This window comes from Choloepus didactylus, chromosome X (assembly GCF_015220235.1).
Source record: "Choloepus didactylus isolate mChoDid1 chromosome X, mChoDid1.pri, whole genome shotgun sequence".
Classification (NCBI taxonomy): Eukaryota; Metazoa; Chordata; class Mammalia; order Pilosa; family Megalonychidae; genus Choloepus; species Choloepus didactylus.
Genome location: NC_051334.1, coordinates 174,152,767 through 174,171,927, shown reverse-complemented (window position 1 = coordinate 174,171,927; position 19,161 = coordinate 174,152,767).

Below are 19,161 nucleotides of genomic sequence, written 5' to 3'. Positions count from 1 at the left end.
GTTTGGACCTCCACTTGCTGCATAGATGAAGTTTGGGTGAACTGGCTTGAGGGTAATAGGCAGCCAGGAGGTGCCATATGCTGCCAGGTCAGGGAAAGTGTGTTCCACCAAGCTGTAGCTCTGACAAAAATAGGTAATTGTTTAAATATACCTCCATATCCTAAAAGAACCCTATTAATATAAACAAATGCCAAGAAGCCAAAAACAACAGAAAATTTAAAGGATATGAAGAAACCAGAAGATATGGATAACCCAAATGCCCAAATCAGAAAACTAGAGGAGAAAGAGAACCTGGAGCAATTAATAAAAAAAGTAATCTCAAACAACAAGATCATGGCTCAGGATATAAAGGACATCAAGAAGACCCTAGAAGAGCATAAAGAAGAATTTACAAGAGTAAATTAAAAAATAGATAGCTTATGGAAATAAAAGAAACTGTTGATCAAATTTAAAAGATCCTGGAAATTCATAGCAGCAGATTAGATGAACTCGGAGAATGAGTAAGCAAAATGGAAGAAAATGTTTTGGAGAGTGAAAGTACAAAAAATGAATGGAGAAAAAATCAGAAAATTTGAAATGGATCTCAGGGATATGATAGACAATGTGAAGCACCCAAATATAAGAATCATTGGTGTTCCAGAAGGGGAAGAGAAGGGTAAAGGACTAGGAAGAGTATGCAAAGACATTTTTGGGGAAAACTTCCCAACCCTTCTAAATGATATCAATACACAAATCATAGAAGCTCAACCAGCTCCAAACAGAATAAATCCAAATAAACCCACTCCAAGACATATTCTGATCAGATCGTCAAATGCTGAAGAGAAGGTGCAAGCTCTGAAAGCAGCAAGAGAGAAGCAATTCACCACATACAATGGAAACAACATAAAACTAAGTAGTGACTACTCAGTAGCCACCATGGAGGTGAGAAGGCAGTGATATGACATATTTAAAATGCTGAAAGTGAAAAAACTGCCAACCAAGAATTCTTTATCTGGCAAAGCTGTCCTTCAAATTTGAGGAAGAGCTTAAAATCTTCACAGACAAACAAATGCTGAGAGAATTTGCTAATAAGAGACCTGCCCTACAAGAGATAACTAAAGGGAGCCCTACTGGGAGAGAAACAAAGAAATGAGAGAGAGGTATGAAGAAGGGCTCAGAACTAAAGAGTTTTAGTAAAGGTACATTAAAGGAAATAAAATAGAGGTAAAAAATACATCTGACAACTAAAAACCAAAGGAAGTGATGGCTGATTCAAGAAATGCCTTCACAGTAATAACATTGAATGTGAATGGATTAAACTCGCCTATTAAAAGATATAGATTGGCAGAATGAATTTAAAAATATGAACCATGAATATGTTGCTTACAAGAGACTCATCTTAGATGCAGAGACACAAATAAATTGTAAGTGAAAGGATGGAAAAAAAATATTCCATGCAAGCTACAGCCAAAAGAAAGCAAAAATAGCAATATTAATCTCAGATAAAATAGGCTTTAAATGCAAGGATGTTATGAGACAAAGAAGGTCATTATATACTAATAAAATGGACAATTCAACAAGAAGAAATAACAATCAAATGTCTATGCACCCAATCAATGTGCAACAAAGTATGTGAGACAAACATTGAGAAAACTGAAGGAAGAAATAGATGTTTACAAAATAATTGTGGGAGACTTCAATACATCACTATCTCCTATAGATAGATCAACCAGACAAGGACCAACAAGGAAACTGAAAACCTAAACAATCTGATAAATGAATTTGAATCAACAGACATATATAGAACATTACATTCCAAATCACCAGGATACACATTCTTCTCTAGTGCTCACAGAGCTTTCTCTAGAATAGACCATATGCTGGGACATAAAACAAGACTCAATAAATTTTAAAAAATTGAAATTATTCAAAGCACATTCTCTGACCACAATGGAATTCAATTAGAAGTCAATAACCATCAAAGATCTAGAACATTCACCAATATCTGGAGGTTAAACAACACACTCCAAAACAATCAGTGGGTTAAAGAAAACATGGCAAGAGAAATTGATAATTATCTAGAGATGAATGAAAACAAGAAAACAACATATCAAAACTTATGGGATGCAGCAAAGGCCTTATTGAGGGGGGAATTTATAGCTAAAATCAAAGAACTAATGAAACAAATGAAGAAGCTAGAAAATGAGCAGCAAACTAATCCTAAACCAAGTAGAAGAAAGTAAATAACAAGGATGAAAGCAGAAATAAATGACATAGAGAACAAAAAAATTAGAGAGACAATAAATAAAACCAAAACTGGTTCTTTGAGAAGATCAACAAGATTGAGAAGCCTCTAGCTAGACTGACAAAATCAAAAAGAGAGAAGACACAGTTAAACAAAATAATAAATGAGAGTGACATTACTGCAGATCCCAAAGAAATTAAAAAAAAAAAAAACTTATAAAAGGATACTATGAACAACTGTATGCCAACAAACTAGATAATGTAGAGGAAATGGACAATTTCCTGGAAATACATGAACAACCTAGACTGACTAGAGAAGAAATAGAAGACCTCAACAAATGAATCAGAAGAAAAAAGATCCAATCAGCCATCAAAAACTTCCCACAAATAAACGCCCAGGGCCAGATGGCTTCACAGGGGAATTCTAACAAACTTTCCAAAAAGAACTGACATCACTCTTACTTAAACTCTTTCAAAACATTGGAAAAAATGGAACATTATCTAACTCATTTTATGAAGCTAACATCACTCTAATGCCAAAACCAGGTAAAGATGCTACAAGAAAGGAAAACTACAGGCCAATCTCCCTAATGAATATAGATGCAAAAATTCTCAACAAAATACTTGCAAGTCTAAACCAAAGACACATTAAAAAATATTACACCATGACTATGTGGGGTTCATTCCAGGCATGCAAGGGTGGTTCAACATAAAATCAATCAATGAAATACAACACATTAACAACGGAAAAGGGAAAAATCAAATGATCATCTCAATAGATGCTGAAAAAGCATTCAACAAAATCCAGCATCCTTTTTTGATAAAAACACTTCAAAAGGTAGGAATTGATGGAAACTTCCTCAATATGATAAAGGGCATATATGAAAAACCCACAACCAGCATAGTAGTCAGTGGGGAGAGACTGAAATCCTTCCCTCTAAGATCAAGAATGAGACAAGGATGCCCACTCTCACAACTGTTATTCAACATTGTGCTAGAAGTGCTAGCTAGAGCAATTAGGCAAGAAAAAGAAATAAAAGTCATCCAAATTGGAAAGGAAAAAGTAAAACTGTCATTATTTGCAGATGATATGATCTTATATCTGGAAAACCCTGAAAAATTGACAACACAGCTACTTGAGCTAATAAGCAAATTTAGCAAAGTAGTGGGATACGAGATTAATGCACATAAGTCAGTAATGTTCTTATACACTAGAAATGACCTAACTGAAGAGACACTCAACAAAAAGATTCCATTCTCAATAGCAAGTAAAAAAAGTAAGTACCTAGGAATAAACTTAACCAGGGATGTAAAAGACCTATGCATAGAAAACTATACAAACTCTACTAAAAGAAATAGAAGGGGACCTAAAAAGATGGAAAAATATTCCATGTTCATGAATAGGAAGGCTAAATGTCATTAAGATGTCAATTCTACCCGAACTCATCTACAGATTCAATGCAATCCCTATCAAAATACCAACAACCTACTATTGTATGTTACCACTAATGTGAACTCTGTAAAAAATGTAAAATAAATGGTTTATATTGTAGAATGAAGAGGACCAAGCGATAGACCACAAATAGTGAAGGGGGAACAATAATCTAATAAGAACAGATAAGTTATGGAGGGTAAACTTAATATTATGGGAATGCTCAGGAAAGACTATGATTTGTTGATTTTGGGGGGGTATAGTAGGAACATGTTGGAAGCAATGTAGCTATTTTAGGTTATTTGTTTTTCTTATTCCTTTGTTCAGTTATGGTTAGTTAATTTTCTTGGGGTACAGTAGGAACATGTTGGAAGCAATGTACTTATTTTATATTATTTGTTTTTTCCTATTCCTTTGTTTGGGCTTTGTTTGAAATGTTTTTATTTTTATTTTTTTTTAATTTTTGATAAAGTTAAAAAAACAATGAATGAATGTTAAAAAAAGTAAATAAGTAAATGAACAATGGAGGAATGAAGAGCATGGAATATTTTGGATGTTCTTTTTTATTTTAATTTTTATTTTATTTTTTGGAGTAATGAAAATTTTTGAAGATTGATTGTGGTGATAAATGCACAACTATATTATGATACTATGAACAACTGCTTGTACACTTTGGATGATTGTATGTTATGTGAATATAGCACAATAAAATTGCATTTGAAACAAAAAGATTGTGGTGGTGAATGCATAACTATGTGATTACAACAGGAGCCATTGACTGCACACTTAGAATGGATTGCATGGTGTGTGAATATAAAGCTGTTTAAAAAAACCTGAAAACTACAATTGCTGGAGAAGATGTGGAGAAAGAGGTATACCTATTCGTGGTTGGTGGGGATGTAGAATTGTGCAGTCACTCTGGAAGGCAGTATGGCAGTTCCTCAGGAAGTTATGTATAAAATTGTCATACGATCTGGCAATGCCATTACTAGATATATACTTAGAAGAACTGTAAGCAGGGACACAAATAGACATTTGCACACCGATGTTTATGGTGGTGAAATTCATGATTGCCAACGGATGGATATAGCCCAAGGGTCCATTAACTGATGAGTGAAGGGCGAACTGTGGTGTATACATACAAAGGAATTTTGTGTGGCTGCAGGAAACAATGAAGTCATGAGTCATGCATCCATGTGAATGAACCTTGAAGACATTATGTTGAGCAAAATAAGCCAGAAACAAAAGGACAAATATAGTATGCTCTCGCTGATATGAAATAACAATAATGATCAAACTCAGAGTTAAATTCAAGAGCATAGGTTAATAGGAGATTTTCTATTTAGGTTGATGGTAAAGGTGTGGAAACGGATGGTGGTGATGTTAGCACATTATTGGGAGTGTAATCAACAGCACTGAACTACAGAGGTGCATGTGGTTAAAAGGGGAAACTTTAGGTTGTATATATTACTAGAATAATAATTAAAAGATAAAATATTGGACAGTCTAGCACAGTGAACCTTATTGTAGAAAATGAACTATACTTAATAGTATAGGTATAAGAAGGTTCTTTCATGAATTATATCAAATTTATGCTAGTAAAACAAGGTGGTAATAATAGGGTGTTATATGGGAAAAATAAATCTAATGTAAATAATGGATGATAGAAATATTTAAAATAATCTGTCATCAATTGGAACAAAGGTAATTACTGGTTAAAAAAACACACAGTACAATTATTTAAACAAAAAAGTGCTATCATCAATTGTAACAGATATTCCACATCAATGCAATGTGTTAGTGGTGGGGTGGTACAAGGGAATCCTGTATTTCATGCATAATCGCTTTGTAAACTCATAACTTCTCAAATAAAAAATCTATTTTACCAAGTAGAAACATGACTTAGATAAGTAACAATAAAGAGATAGTCTAAAGGACATGTGGACCATCAAATCCTTTAGACTCTCCAAGTTCTAATTTTATGACAAATTAAATAACCAGAATGCAATTCTTTTGACTGATTTGGCTTAGCTCCATTCAGGAATGCATCCATTAAGCCTTAGGCTGTCATTCAAAATTGAACTGATCTAAAATGTGATTATTTTCAGCAGAGCACAATGGAATTTTGTATATATAACATTCTTTATACCATAATCCATGTGATAAAGTCTTCCTAGAATCTGGTTCCAAGACAGAAAATCTATCTTTTGCTTACCTGTCATCCTTAATTTTAGAGAACCAGAACCCATGTTTCCTTTTAACCTTAGCCTCCAGGAAGCTCAAAACTAAATTTATCAGATATTCTATTTCAAGATATTCCATTTTCAAAAAAAAGTATATATATATATATCTTCTTCCTCACATAATTCTCTACCTCTTTTTCTTTGTAATTCCAGTCTTCTCTCCTTTATAACTGTCTTCTGTACATTCATATGCATATTTTGATCTTATAAACTACTTAAAATCCTTTATAGGTGTTGTTAATGATAGCTATTATAATAAATAAAAGTTGTTTGGTTTTAAAATAAAGTTTCTGTGGCTGAGAGATTTCAAATGGAGTTGAGAGTTCATTCTGGAGATTACTCCTATGCATGATATAAATATCCCTTTTTATTTTTTGATGTATTAGAATAGCTGGAAGGAAATACCTGAAACTGTTGAGCTGCAATCCAGTACCCTTGATTCTTGAAGGCAATTGTATAACTGTGTAGCTTACATGGTGTGACTGTGTGATTGTGAAAATCTTGTGGCTCACACTCCCTTTATCCAGTGTATGGATGGATGAGTAGAAAAATGGGGACAAAAAGTAAATGAATAATAGGGTGGGAAGAGGAGTAGGGGGTGTTTTGAGTGTTCTTTTTAACTTTTTATTCCTATCTTTATTTTTCAGAGTAATGAAAATGTTCAAAAATTTATTGGGGTGATGAATACACTACTCTATGATGATACTGTGAACAAATGATTGAACACTTTGGATGATTGCATGGTATATGAATATATTTCAATAAAATTGCATAAAATTGTTTGGTTTTCAAGGCAGACTAACTTACATAGCCAAACCACTTCCACAAAATGAATCAAATCTGTTCCCATGAGAACCAGTTCCATGAAGTGGCAGGCTCTCATTTGTCCCTCAACTAATCTCTAAAGGGAAATAGTGTCACAGACTATTGGACAGAGTTTGGCCTTCAGAGATAGTTTACTCGATTTAGGGTAAACTTCAGAAATAATCTGATCATCTGTGTTCTGGAAACAAGAGAACATGACAATGAAAGGCAATAGGGCATTCTAGGCATTACTGTTCCAAAGGAGACTTTGCCATGATGGATGGAATCAATGATCATAGATGACCTCCATATTTTAAAATACACAATCTGCATGAATTAGAGAGAAAGAAGAAATATATAAGCCTAGCCACTAACTTAAATGACTTTCTAAAAGTTCTAATGAGCTCAGTCAATTGTGTTTCTCAAATTAGGGCAGAGTTTCTAAACTTTGGCACTGTTGACATTTGGGGCCAGATAATTCTTTGTTTTTGGAGGCTGTCCAGTGAGTTGTAAGATGTTTAGTGGCATTGCTAGCCTTGCCCTGGCCCCCACAACTCGTTACAATAAAAAATGTCTCCAAACATTGCCAAATGTCCCCTGGAAATTGGGCAAAATTGCCCCGTGCTGAGAACCACTGAATTAGGCTAATCTTACAAGAAACTTCTGCCATAGTCAGCCATATACCCTGCCCTCCTTTGTCTTATTTATTTAATAATCACAATAGCTGTTATGGTGTACCTACTATGTGGCAGACACTTTATATGTATTATCTCATTTAATCCTCACCACAGCCCTGTGAGGAACTATTTAGCCCCAACTTACAAATGTAAGAAACAAGTTCAGATGGTCACACGGGTAGTAGGGGATAGAGCTAGAAGACAAACCTGTATCTCCCTGGCTCAAAATCTGTGCTCTTAACCACTTTCAACCCAGATCAACAACCCCATTAAGTACTGAGTTATCCCCATTTTACAAATGAAGAAACTGATGGTCTTCCAACCTAAGTGATTTACTTATGGCACACAGCAAGCCCTTGCCAGAATCAGGGTTCTAATCTAGGCTTATGTGGCTCAAAAGACATGCGTATTTCTTTCTCCATATGGACCTATCAAGTGGTTGCCATTAGTACCCTCTCCCAATCAGGTTCCAATAGAGGCAAAAGGATGAAACATCTGGAACCAGTGAAGTTCAGAGGTTGCACCAAAGGGAAATACCAAAGCAGTGGCAATCAGCAAAAGAAAAAAAAAATACATCAGCACTGGGAAGGCCACACAGCTACCACAGTTCACAAAAAGAAGAAACAGCCTAACTGCCACTAATACTTAGGGAACCATTTGAGTATTTCTCTGGTAATCCTTGACCCTCACCTACTTCACTGAACTCCAAAGGTGAAGAAAACTTTCTAAGTTGAGTTTTCTTCAGGCACTTTGAGATGATTCTGCTTTATGTCTGCCAGTCCAAGTCATATTTTCTGCAATGATGATGATGAAAAGTCAATATTGCATATACTCCCCCACATGCTCAAGCTGGAATTTAACATGGCAAGATTGATGTGTGAACCAGTGTTTCTACTTAATTTGGTTTCTATCAATGTGTTCACAAAACCTGGGGCAGCAGCTGGCCCCCATTAGGAAAACTTTCCTTTAACAATTTCATAAAGCTAAGCACAAATGGGCAGAGAAATGACTGGCAAAAAGACATTGGACTTTTTATCTTTGACTGAAACATTAAATGGGAGCTTGCTCAGTCCATTTCTGGAAGAAAAATTTGAAGGCGTTAAAGGCTATGTTTTGAGCCTTGCATGAACAACAATCCAATTCTCATTCACTTGTGCATACGTTAACTTGTACAACATTTATTTAGCAACTACTGTATGCCAGGCACTGTGCCAAATGCTGGGAGGAAGAAAAAGATGAATAATACTTGGGTTCTTGGGAATGAGAAGGAGAGATACTGGAGCGCACTAGTAACTATAATTCAAAGCAGTCTGTGGTGAGAGTTTATGTGACGCAATTTTTAAAGCCATCTGGAAAAGTGCCAGGTACTAAGTAGGTGCTCAGAAATGTGTTTATTCCTTCAGCATAAACAATTAGATGCTTATGCTTGAAGATAGTCAAGCATTTATTACTAAAAGATGAAGATTCCTATCAACCTCACACAAAATGTAATGTTTGGGGCCAATTTGGGAATATATGCTGTTGTTTTAAAAGGTAGATTTTCATCAGAACAACCAGATTAATATGTTATTGTAGATAACACCATTAAATAGTCCCTGCACACTGCCATAGTCCCTCTTCTCTCAGGAAACTTTACTTCATTTGATGAAATCACATTTTTACCTTCTTAGGAATAAAATATGAATGGGGTCTTCCCATCCAACAGACTCTCTTACCCAAAGAACTAGGTTAGTTCCAGATTGGTGTAAACTTTGACCATTCATCCACCCAACCCTTACATTCAACTAGTGTGGGTAATAATGCTATGAGAGTTCGGAGGAGCAATTGATTCCCCCAGGGGATGAGGTGGTCAGGCAAGGCCCTATGGAGTGCCTTATGGATGGCAGTTGTACCCAGCACAAGGGAGGACAAAAGATGTTACAGAGTGGAGGATAGCCTGAACAAAGATCTAGAAGTAGGAACATGCTTAATGTGTTTGGGAACAATGAATAAACCAGTTTGACAGGAACACAATTCAGAAGAAAAATAGGAAATCAAATTCACATTTAGTAGGGACCTGATCACGGAGGCACTGCATGGAATTGGTGTCATATACATGTTGCAAATGTTGTATTTGGAAAAAAAAATGTGGAGCAAGGACTGAGTTCCCTGATTCTCAGGCAGTTTTTCCTTAACAAGATTTTTCATTGGCTGAGTCTCAGAACTCTCCTTTCAAAGATTTCCCATACTATAGTCTCCACAGGACTTGAGGACCTGTGAAAGAAAAAGTCCTGAGAATTCATGGCAACAAGGGGAGTGAGCGTGCCTTTGAGAAAAGGAACTAGCATTTGTGGACATTGTAAAAGAACTTTGTACATATTTTCTTTAATTTAATTCTCACAAAACCCCTATGAGTTAGGTTCCAATATCATCCCCATTTTACAGATGAGAAAACTGAGCCTAGGGTAGTAGATCAATACAGGACTCAAACACTGACCTGTCTTATTCTAAATCCAGTACTCTTTTTGACATACCTCAAAACCTCCTGAGTGGAATCTCTTCAAAAATTTGAACTGGGGCATCCTGTGATTAATGTATACCCCTAGTTGTTACTCTTGGCACTTCATATAATTCATGCTTACCTGTTGTTCAAATGTCCTTGAATATTAGATGTTTTGGGGTTCTAGTCAAAGTAGGTAACATTATGAACTCAAGAACTTCCAAGCAATTAATTATAAAGGTCAAACTACCCCAACATATACTCAACTATCAAGGAACACCACTCCATGGATCAGACAATATACCAACTGGTATTATCTGGGTGGCTCAGGTGGAGGGCATGTGCATAAATCTTGGACTGGCTTTGCTATTCTGGCAGCAGTGCTCATGCTGCCTAAATAAACACCGCATCACCAAAACTAGAGCAAACGATTATATTAGCAGGTAACTTTTACCACTCTATGGTTTGTAAATGTTGTATATAACTGCCCTGCAAAACACCACCCATCCAACTTCACAAATGAGGAAATTGAAGTTCTGGGAATTTAAGTAACTTGCTCAAGGTCAGACATCTCAATAAGTGGTAAAATTGAGATTCAAGCCCTGGTCTATTGACTCCAAAGTTCAACATACCACCCTGTAAGTGCCAAGTCAATGGTTTTGCCTTCATTTTGGCAAGACGACCAGTTGAAAATATAGAAATTAACTGCTTTGATTTCTCAGTGCTAAATTTGCAGTTACTAAGGTTCCTGTCTCCAACGCCAGCTCCAATCCTCTATTGACTGGACTGACCAGCTGGTCTAGTGCCATGCAGATGTAGTCTACAGGTTGCAGCTGCAGAGTAAACTCTCCTCAAACTCCAAATGTAATAACCATGACCTTTATCCTTCAGGAAATCCAAAGCAACTGATAACCATAAAAATGGCAATGAAAAAATTAACAACAGGTTATCAGACAGAATGTCCAGTAGTGTTCCATCGTTGAGTCAGGACTAGCCTGTGTCATAAAACCTGGGGAATGTTTTTATGATATAGATGACAGAGAAAACATAAGAGCAAGATAAATATCTATCTGTTGAGCCAGGCAGATAGACTCAAAATGTTTCTGAAAATTCTGAAGTCATCAAAACTTTCTATTCATTGGCTACCCTACCTTCTCACATATGTTTACTAATATATCTATAAAATTTATATATATCTGTGATATATATCCTATATATGATATATGTGATATATATGATATATGTGATATATATCCTATATATGATACATCTGTGATATATCTGTGATATGTGTGTGTGTGTATACCCATCAAACATCTAATTACTTCAGGGATGAGAAAATCAGTGGGTTACACAACCTTTACCTTTTTAGGTCTCAACTAAGTGGTTTGTTTATTCAGCTGGAGATGAAGAACCTAATCTAGATCCTTATTTCCTAGGGCCTGAATTATCCAAGAGCCTCTTGATTGACCTCCTAATACAGTACCTCTCAAAGTGTAGCACAGAATCACCTGTAGGGCTTGTTAAACCAACAGATTGTTGGTCCTCAACCTCAGAGTTGCATATTCAGTAGGTCTGGGGTGGGACTTGAGAATTAGCATTTCTAACAAGATCCCAGGTGATGTTGATGCTGCTGGTGAGGAGACCACACTTGGAGAACAAATGCTGTACAGCCATCCAAGCAATCATCTGAAAACACTTATTTCATTTGTATCACTCTTCTCAAATATTCTCAGTGGCTCACAATTGCCTACACAATCAAGTTCAGACTCCAGCGCCTAGTACTGCAAGCTTCACCCACCCTCTCTCCCCAACCACTTTTCTTCCTCCGCACTAACATGAACCCTCTGTTCCAGCCAGGAGGGTTTCTTCACTGGTCCCTGAACTCTCACCACACTCCTTGTTGACTAAGTCTTGCTTCATACTGGTCCCCTCAAAGGAAATGCCTTCACTTTTCCTTTGCTCATTGAAACCCACAGCCTTCTGATTCCTGCTCCATTTCCTCTAAGTGGCCTTGCTATACTGTTCAGGCTGCATTAATCTCCTCCTTCTATAAGGGCAAATAGAACATCTAATTTGTACTCCTCAGTTTAGCAGACTGGAAATTGAGTAATTTTACCTATATGTCCTCTTTGTAACTTAACTCTGTTAACTCAAGGACCATGTTTTAAGCAGTATTCCAGTAGTCTCTCCTTCAGTACCCATGGTAGTGCTAGACAAATAGTATGTACACAATAAGTACATGCCTCACTTTTTATTTATATATTTTTATTAATTTTTATTTTCAAATATACATTTTTAAAATACAACTTTATCAATCAAGGATATTTAATACGTTTTTAAAAACTAGTGAACCATGGCACAATAATAAATGGTATATTTTGGCTAATTAGGCTTCTTTTGTTTTCAAGTGTTTGTTTGTTTGTTTTGCATTTCTTTCATGTTCTGAGAATCCCTGAGAACAATTACATTTGTAAAATTAGTTCGAGAACAGATGTGACAGCATGGGTACAATCTATGCATTTGCTGATCATTGCTGGATATTTCCCAATATGAACACACATAGAGCACAGAACTAATTTACAGAATTCAACTTAACCCTCTGGTAACACAGATGCATCGTAGGTGTCTTTGACCCAGATCAGCACTGAATACTGATCCAGACATATGCTAATTAAGATTTCATTAATGACAAAAATATCCTGCCTTTGAGGGATGTCTCGGTGAAACTGGAGGGAGATTAAAAAGACAATTACATTTCTTAAATCACCTCTCTTGTTCTTTGTGAAATACTTTGAGGCTGATTTGGTCCAATTCCACTTTTTCAAGAAATCTCACTAGAGGGAAAATAGGAATATAAAAAGAGTAATCTCCCAAAACAAATTTAAGCTATTCTGACAGGGACTCTGCATGTACAAAGCAACTAATGTCTTCAACCATGTCACATGGGTTATTCTCCATCAAATGTGAATCATTTAAATCGATGAAAGGAAAACAGATGCAAGTTGTGTCTACACATGCAAACTATTTTGAATTCTGTTTTTAAAAGATTGTTTTCAATTTCTGAACAGATTACTAACCTGGATTTAATTTCAAACACCTGGTACTTTTACTATCAAGTATTGTCTTCACTTCTGTGTCCTATAACCACCCATAGATAGTTTCTAGAACACATGAGGACATAATCACTTGGCAGCTGGGTATCATTCCAATGGCAATGCCAATGTTTCTCAATTCAGTGACATTAGGGAGAGTTGACAATGGATTTTGACTTTGTTTTGGATTTCTCTCACTCCAAAAAGAGGTTCTCAAACTCCAAATACTTTGCTAGACAAATGACTGCTTAAATAAGTGCAAAGAAACAGGCTCATTGGTCTCCATGGGGCAGGCCATACATAATCACCATAGAAATATATAATTACACCTGTCAACTTCATCTTGTGTAATTGATTCAATGACTAATAATGTCAGTGGCAGGCTAAGCTTTGAGGTCTTGCTGTGAGAAAATACTCATACATGGCTAAACATCTTGGTGTCTTAATTGCTTGTCATACTGCCAAGGTTCCCGTGTTGTATCTATCTCCACAGCAACAGACTGGAATAGATAAAGCACATTTAATAGCCTGAAAGTGAATTGATAAACCTGTTTGTGTTTTACAGGCCTTTTAAGAAAATCCTGAAGTCATCAAAAATAATCTGGTCATGAGGCCAGGTTTGGAAAAGAAGCCTAAAATATGATTCTGTGCATTAATAACTTGAAGCATACTCTGCACTTTTCAAAAAAATCCTCTTATGATTGTCAACAGAGAAGAGCAGATCATGCTTGAATGTGCATAAAGGCCCAGTGTGACAAGAAGTTTTCTTCACACTCTCTGCTTTGCAGGAGTTATTGGGACATATTAAAGTCTATCAACCACAAAGCGAAAAAGCACTGGAAGCTCCTGGACATTGGCAGTTTTCTTCAGGGCTAGTTTGGAGGTCAACACCATGATCAAGTAGAAGCCATGGACACTGGGGTATAGCACTCTAGCCATAATCATGCCTAGAGAAGATAGGGAGTCATATGGCTACTGTTGTAACAAAAATAAAAGTAGCAATAGGTTAAGCAATTATATAATTCATATCATTTAGCTAGTGCTCACGAAGTACAGTACCTAATTGAAAGCTGTCAAGAAGCCTACAGATTCAACATGTTTTACAGAAGATTAAATAACTTTTGATACACATTGTCTACTGGTCTATTATTTCTCTGTAACAAGCTGTCTTTTGTGCCAGCCATGCTCTAGCAACTGCTTTCCAAGGCTACCAAAGCCTATTCATATATTCATTCATTCATTCATTCATTCAGTTATTCAACATATTTACTGAGCACTTTCTATGTGCCAGGCACTGTGTTGTGATGGAACAAGAGAGGATATGTGTTATGAGAGCACAAAGACTTGGATGATCAGAAAAGTTTTCCTGATGGAGATGACACCTGAGCTGTCTTGTGGGATGAGTAGAAAATTAAACTGGAGGAGGGGGTGGATAGCAATCACAGGGTACAAAGGCACAGAGGTGAGGTACAACATGGCTAGAGCATGAAATGACATGGCAGGCGATTTGCATTGAGAGGGAAGAAGGAACCAGATTATAGAGTTTTGATATCACATTAGGAACTTTTAACCTATTCCTGAGAGCAATGTAGAACCAATTTTTAAGCAGGGAGCAGGGAAGGGGTGCATACATGTTAAGAAGATTATTTGGCTGCAATGTCTTAACAGAACAGAGAAGTGTTTTCAAAAGAATCAGATTTTCCTCCTCAATTGTATTCTCCATGGCTAGAGTATTTGACACTGCTCATAACATCCTTCTTATTGAAAAATTGCTCCTTCCATGGTTTCTTTGATATTTTTATTCTTCTGCTTCTCCTTCTCTAGCTCCTTTGTCAGTTCTTATTTCTCCTGCCAAATCTGTTGATTCTTCCCTTTTCTCACTGTCATCAACCCTATACAGGCTATTACAATAGCTTCCTAATTTGCCTCCCTGCTCCCTCTAGTCCATCTTGCACATATAGAAAACTGCTCTTTCTAAATTCCACCTTCATTAGTACAATGTGCCTCCAGTGTTTCTAGTTGCCCAGAAACCATGTCCCCTTTTTTAGTAGCAGCACTGTGATTTTCCTTTGGGAAACAATCCCTTGCCCATTGGATTCTATCCCACCTTTCTCTGGCCAAAGGCTAGTTATATAACAAAGACAAAGCCAATCAAACTTCCCATAGAATTTTAATCTTGACCCAAATGATTGAAAGTTATTGGGATGTCATTCATTCCAAGAGCAGAATGATGAAGAGCAAAATATGTATTTTAGTTCCTGTCACCTTGGAACTACCCTAGTACTTTTCCTTTCTAAGATCTGGTTGTTGTACATTCTCTTCAATTCTGTGAGCTACCTTTTATCCTTCTAATATGTGTCCTTCATATATACATATATCTTTAGTTAGCCAGAGTCCACTTCTGTTGCTTGCAAATGAAGAGCACTAATCTACTGACATTAAAGGCCCTTGCTCAGCTGATGCCATCTCACTTAACCAAAGGTACATATTCCAGTATTAGCCAACCTAAACCCTTGGCTATAGTTCAATATCTCCTTTTTCTACCTGCCACCATACCCACTTTTACAGCTCCAATTCCATACGTTTTATTTTCCCCCTTTCCAGTCTGTCCTCACATCAAATTACCATTGATACTGATGGAGGGCATACTGAGTGGCACTGAGAGAAGGATCAGGGGAAAGAAGAGATGACAGAAACATAAGTCCAACCTTAAGGAGCTTAAATTCCTACTCTTCAAATCCTCTGTCTGATTTTTTTGGTCTTATCCCTGAAGCCTTTGCCAATAACTCCAGGAACATTGCTCCCTATGTTCTAGAAATTTTGTCCTAATGGTCTCCACCCTATAGCTGAGCACTAGGTTAGATATCGTTGAATACTGTGCTCTAATTGCGTCTTTACTCCCTAGCAAAGTAATAAGCACTACAGGAAGAAGCCATGTCTTCTATTACCTTTCAGCCTTCCTCCAAACCCCAACCACCAACCACCAACCTGAGGTATTGTGCAGTAGCATAGTAAATTAAATAATTTTAGGTTGATAAAAATGTATATAGAAAAGTAATTTCTTTTCAACTTGTGCTTATCATTGGACTATAAGAGACCCATTTGCTAGGTAATGTAGTATATAACAAGCATGGGTTTTAGAGTCAGGCAAACCTGAGTTCAAATTTTGGTTCTGCCACATATGAACTGCTTGCCAATAACCTCTAAGCCTCAGTTCTCTCATTTGTATATTAGACGACATGATGCATATTAAAGTGCTCAGCAGTGTCTGGCACATAGAAGGCCTTTACTAAATGTTTATTTTTATTTTTTATTACAATTATGATTGTTTTCATAATCAATTTTATTTTCTTTAAATGCCAGATTCTGAATCTGTGGCAACAGAAGAGGCTAAATGGGTATCCTCCAAAATATAGTAAGACTTATTTTGTTAATGAAATACTCAATTTCTAAACCTCCTCTATCTCAAAAAGTTGTTGATTCACAAATCCCATCTTTTCCACTTAACAGAGGAAAAAACTTTTGGAAGGAGTTTCCAATTTTCACAGTGGTCTCAGCCTTGCAAAGAAAACCCCTGTTACAGAAGGTTTTCTCAAAACAGGCACCAAAAGAGCACTCAGAATTTGGGGGCGGCGGTATTTAATGCAATAATGCATGTATTTATCACCATGACTGACATGTTGTAATTTACAAATAAGTATTAGTTATTGCACCAGTTTGGATGTATTATGTCCCCCAAAACATCATGTTCTTTGATGCAGTCTTGTAGGGGCAGACGTTTTAGTGTTGATTAGGTTGGAATCTTTTGATTGAGTGTTTCCATGGATATGTGACTCAATCAACTGTGAGTGAAACATTTGATTGGATTGTTTCCATGGAGACATGGGCCCTGCCCATACAGGATGGTTCTTGATTTAATTGCTGGAGCCCTATAAAAAAACTCACAAACAGAAGGACCTCAGAGCAACTGAGAGTGACATTGTGGAGAGCAGCTGCAGCCAAGAGAGATATTTTGAAGATGGCCATTGAAAGTAGACTTTTGCTACTCCAGAGTTTGCCTGGGAGAAACAAAGAGAATACCACCAGATGCCTAGAGAGAAACGTCCTGGGAGAAGGCCATTTTGAAACACAACCTGGGAGCAAAGGAAGAAGATGCCAGCCACGTGCCTTCCCAGACAACAGAGGTGTTCCAGAGGCCATTGGCCATTCTTCTGTGAAGGTACCCTGCTGTTGATGCCTTAGCTTGGACACTTTTACGGCCTTAATACCATAACTTTGTAACCAAATACACCCCCTTTATAAAAGCCAATCCATTTCTGGTATTTTGCATAAATGGCAGCATTAGCAAACTGGAACAGTTATAATTTTTTTAATTTCTTTGTTTAACTATTTTCATTTTTGTTTGAGCATATGATTTTTTGAGAGAATCTATGCAACATTTCAGCTTTGAGTAAAAATAGCATATCTAGTATATAGTATCTTGGAACCCTTAGAAATGCCACTGCTGAGTGACAATTATAAGGTGTGTTCTCATTTTGAAGAATGTGCAATATAATTCCATTTTTGTTTTTAAAAATCTACATATAGTGCATATATATGCACACACATACATACATATTAGCATAAAAATTCTGGAAGGAAACATAATACACTTAACAATGGTTATCTCAAGTAAAAAGTAGAATTGGATGGAGAAAGGGAGGCTTTCTACTTTTTATACACGTCTATATTGTTCAAGTTTCTTAAAATGAATGTGTTCTTTTTGTTAAATCAATCAATCAATTTCCTCTTGAAAACAATCCATTTGAAGAACATTTCTATACCTATGGTTTAGAAGTTTACTCAAAACTTGAGTAAACACATTGTCTGATGTTGCTTATATAGGGCACTTATATAGGAATCCAGGAAATTATCTCCTCCTAAAAAGAAGTCAGTGGTGTCATAGACAAACACATATGCTAACTTTTATTACCTAAAATGAATAGTTTACCTTTTGCTTATGTTAGCATGAAGCTTAGAGCTTAATTTAGTGTCTCATTTCAGTAGCTAACATCTCAAGTATTAGTGTATCTCTCGTCCAACCTTTTTTTATTTAATTGCAATTCTTTATATATGTTTAAATATTATAATCAACCCCATTTTTTTAGAAGTAGGCAGAGTGGGTGTGCTGGTTTGGAGGTATTATATCCCCCAAAACACCATCATCTTTGATGCAGTTTTGTGTGGGCAGGAAACGTATTGATGTTGATTGGGTTGGAGACTTTTGATTGGATGTTTCTGTGGAGATGTGATCACTCAACTGTGGGCGAGATCTTTCATTGGATAATTTCCATGGAGGTGTGGCCCTGCCCATTCAGCATGGGCCTTGATTAGTTCACTGGAGCCCTGTAAAAGCTCAGACAGAAGGAGTAAACTTGCTACAGCCAAGAGAGACACTTTGAAGAATGCACAGAAAGCTGAGAGAGGAGCTGCAGATGAGAGACAGTTTGAAGACAGCCGTTGAAAGCAGACTTTGGCTCCGGAGAAGCTAAGAGAGGACAAATGCCCCAAGAGCAACTGAGAGTGACATTTTGGAGAGAAGCTGCAGCCTAGAGAGGAGCATCCTGGGAAAAAAGCCATTTTGAAACCAGAACTCTGGAACAGATGCCAGCCACGTGCCTTCCCAACTAACAGAGGTTTTCTGGACACCATTGGCCATCCTCCAGTGAAGGTATCTGATTGTTGATGACTTACCTTGGACACTTTATGGCCTTAAGACTGTAACTTTGTAACCAAATAAACACCCTCTTATAAAAGCCAATTCATTTCTGGTGTTTTGCAAAAAGGCAGCACTAGCAAACTAAAAAAGATTTTGGTACCAGAGAAGTGGGGTGCTGCTGAGTTTGCAAACACCAAACATGTTGGAACGGCTTTTTAAATGGATAAGGGGAAGAGTCTGGAAGAACTCTGAGGAGCTTGATAGAAAAGGCCTCAACTGCTTTGAAGAGATGGTTTGTGGAAATATGGACTCTAAAGATACTTCTGATGAGGCCTTGAGCAGAAATGATGAATGTGTTGTGTACTGGAAGAAAGGCGATCCTTGTTTTAAGGCAGCAGAGAATTTGGCAAAATTGTATCCTGGTGTTGGATGGGAGACAGAATTTGAAAGTGAAGAGCTGGGATACTTGGCTGATGAGATTTTGAACCTAGAAATTGTAGATATAGCATA